Here is a 3,892-nt window from a genome sequence, read left to right on the forward strand (position 1 = left end):
AAACAAAAATGATTTAGAATTAGAAATTGCTTTGAGTTAGAAACAAAGCAAGTAGACGCTGCGGGAACAACATCATATTCATATTCAGAAAAGTGCAAAAAACTGTCTCGTGCGTAAGTTGTAACTCTTCATCTTTTTAACAAAGTCAAGTCCAGAGTAAGTTAAAGTCTGAAAGGTGCATCTTCAAACTGGAAGAGGGATTTCTTTTTTCTCAATAAATGCCCTACAAAGTAGGCCATTTTCCTGCCTTGCGAGCTTCATCCACCATAACTTCATTCTTGCTTCATCCACCAGTGGCCATAACTTCATTCTTGCTTCATCCACCAGTGGCCATAACTTCATTCTTGCTTCATCCACCAGTGGCCATAACTTCATTCTTGCTTCATCCACCAGTGGCCATAACTTCATTCTTGCTTCATCCACCAGTGGCCATAACTTCATTCTTGCTTCATCCCTCAGTGGCCATAACTTCATTCTTGCTTCATCCACCAGTGGCCATAACTTCATTCTTGCTTCATCCACCAGTGGCCATAACTTCATTCTTGCTTCATCCACCAGTGGCCATAACTTCATTCTTGCTTCATCCACCAGTGGCCATAACTTCATTCTTGCTTCATCCCTCAGTGGCCATAACTTCATTCTTGCTTCATCCACCAGTGGCCATAACTTCATTCTTGCTTCATCCACCAGTGGCCATAACTTCATTCTTGCTTCATCCACCAGTGGCCATAACTTCATTCTTGCTTCATCCACCAGTGGCCATAACTTCATTCTTGCTTCATCCCTCAGTGGCCATAACTTCATTCTTGCTTCATCCACCAGTGGCCATAACTTCATTCTTGCTTCATCCACCAGTGGCCATAACTTCATTCTTGCTTCATCCACCAGTGGCCATAACTTCATTCTTGCTTCATCCACCAGTGGCCATAACTTCATTCTTGCTTCATCCACCAGTGGCCATAACTTCATTCTTGCTTCATCCACCAGTGGCCATAACTTCATTCTTGCTTCATCCACCAGTGGCCATAACTTCATTCTTGCTTCATCCCTCAGTGGCCATAACTTCATTCTTGCTTCATCCACCAGTGGCCATAACTTCATTCTTGCTTCATCCACCAGTGGCCATAACTTCATTCTTGCTTCATCCACCAGTGGCCATAACTTCATTCTTGCTTCATCCACCAGTGGCCATAACTTCATTCTTGCTTCATCCCTCAGTGGCCATAACTTCATTCTTGCTTCATCCACCAGTGGCCATAACTTCATTCTTGCTTCATCCACCAGTGGCCATAACTTCATTCTTGCTTCATCCACCAGTGGCCATAACTTCATTCTTGCTTCATCCACCAGTGGCCATAACTTCATTCTTGCTTCATCCCTCAGTGGCCATAACTTCATTCTTGCTTCATCCACCAGTGGCCATAACTTCATTCTTGCTTCATCCACCAGTGGCCATAACTTCATTCTTGCTTCATCCACCAGTGGCCATAACTTCATTCTTGCTTCATCCCTCAGTGGCCATAACTTCATTCTTGCTTCATCCACCAGTGGCCATAACTTCATTCTTGCTTCATCCACCAGTGGCCATAACTTCATTCTTGCTTCATCCACCAGTGGCCATAACTTCATTCTTGCTTCATCCACCAGTGGCCATAACTTCATTCTTGCTTCATCCACCAGTGGCCATAACTTCATTCTTGCTTCATCCACCAGTGGCCATAACTTCATTCTTGCTTCATCCACCAGTGGCCATAACTTCATTCTTGCTTCATCCACCAGTGGCCATAACTTCATTCTTGCTTCATCCACCAGTGGCCATAACTTCATTCTTGCTTCATCCACCAGTGGCCATAACTTCATTCTTGCTTCATCCACCAGTGGCCATAACTTCATTCTTGCTTCATCCACCAGTGGCCATAACTTCATTCTTGCTTCATCCACCAGTGGCCATAACTTCATTCTTGCTTCATCCACCAGTGGCCATAACTTCATTCTTGCTTCATCCACCAGTGGCCATAACTTCATTCTTGCTTCATCCCTCAGTGGCCATAACTTCATTCTTGCTTCATCCACCAGTGGCCATAACTTCATTCTTGCTTCATCCACCAGTGGCCATAACTTCATTCTTGCTTCATCCACCAGTGGCTATAACTTCATTCTTGCTTCATCCCTCAGTGGCTATAACTTCATTCTTGCTTCATCCACCAGTGGCCATAACTTCATTCTTGCTTCATCCACCAGTGGCCATAACTTCATTCTTGCTTCATCCACCAGTGGCCATAACTTCATTCTTGCTTCATCCACCAGTGGCCATAACTTCATTCTTGCTTCATCCACCAGTGGCCATAACTTCATTCTTGCTTCATCCACCAGTGGCCATAACTTCATTCTTGCTTCATCCACCAGTGGCCATAACTTCATTCTTGCTTCATCCCTCAGTGGCCATAACTTCATTCTTGCTTCATCCACCAGTGGCCATAACTTCATTCTTGCTTCATCCACCAGTGGCCATAACTTCATTCTTGCTTCATCCACCAGTGGCCATAACTTCATTCTTGCTTCATCCACCAGTGGCCATAACTTCATTCTTGCTTCATCCCTCAGTGGCCATAACTTCATTCTTGCTTCATCCACCAGTGGCCATAACTTCATTCTTGCTTCATCCACCAGTGGCCATAACTTCATTCTTGCTTCATCCACCAGTGGCCATAACTTCATTCTTGCTTCATCCCTCAGTGGCCATAACTTCATTCTTGCTTCATCCCTCAGTGGCCATAACTTCATTCTTGCTTCATCCCTCAGTGGCCATAACTTCATTCTTGCTTCATCCACCAGTGGCCATAACTTCATTCTTGCTTCATCCACCAGTGGCTATAACTTCATTCTTGCTTCATCCCTCAGTGGCTATAACTTCATTCTTGCTTCATCCACCAGTGGCCATAACTTCATTCTTGCTTCATCCACCAGTGGCCATAACTTCATTCTTGCTTCATCCACCAGTGGCCATAACTTCATTCTTGCTTCATCCACCAGTGGCCATAACTTCATTCTTGCTTCATCCACCAGTGGCCATAACTTCATTCTTGCTTCATCCACCAGTGGCCATAACTTCATTCTTGCTTCATCCACCAGTGGCCATAACTTCATTCTTGCTTCATCCACCAGTGGCCATAACTTCATTCTTGCTTCATCCACCAGTGGCCATAACTTCATTCTTGCTTCATCCACCAGTGGCCATAACTTCATTCTTGCTTCATCCCTCAGTGGCCATAACTTCATTCTTGCTTCATCCACCAGTGGCCATAACTTCATTCTTGCTTCATCCACCAGTGGCCATAACTTCATTCTTGCTTCATCAACCAGTGGCCATAACTTCATTCTTGCTTCATCCACCAGTGGCCATAACTTCATTCTTGCTTCATCCACCAGTGGCCATAACTTCATTCTTGCTTCATCCACCAGTGGCCATAACTTCATTCTTGCTTCATCCACCAGTGGCCATAACTTCATTCTTGCTTCATCCACCAGTGGCCATAACTTCATTCTTGCTTCATCCCTCAGTGGCCATAACTTCATTCTTGCTTCATCCACCAGTGGCCATAACTTCATTCTTGCTTCATCCACCAGTGGCCATAACTTCATTCTTGCTTCATCCACCAGTGGCCATAACTTCATTCTTGCTTCATCCCTCAGTGGCCATAACTTCATTCTTGCTTCATCCACCAGTGGCCATAACTTCATTCTTGCTTCATCCACCAGTGGCTATAACTTCATTCTTGCTTCATCCCTCAGTGGCCATAACTTCATTCTTGCTTCATCCCTCAGTGGCCATAACTTCATTCTTGCTTCATCCACCAGTGGCCATAACTTCATTCTTGCTTCATCCACCAGT

This window comes from Entelurus aequoreus, linkage group LG05 (genome assembly GCF_033978785.1).
Source record: "Entelurus aequoreus isolate RoL-2023_Sb linkage group LG05, RoL_Eaeq_v1.1, whole genome shotgun sequence".
Lineage (NCBI taxonomy): Eukaryota > Metazoa > Chordata > Actinopteri > Syngnathiformes > Syngnathidae > Entelurus > Entelurus aequoreus.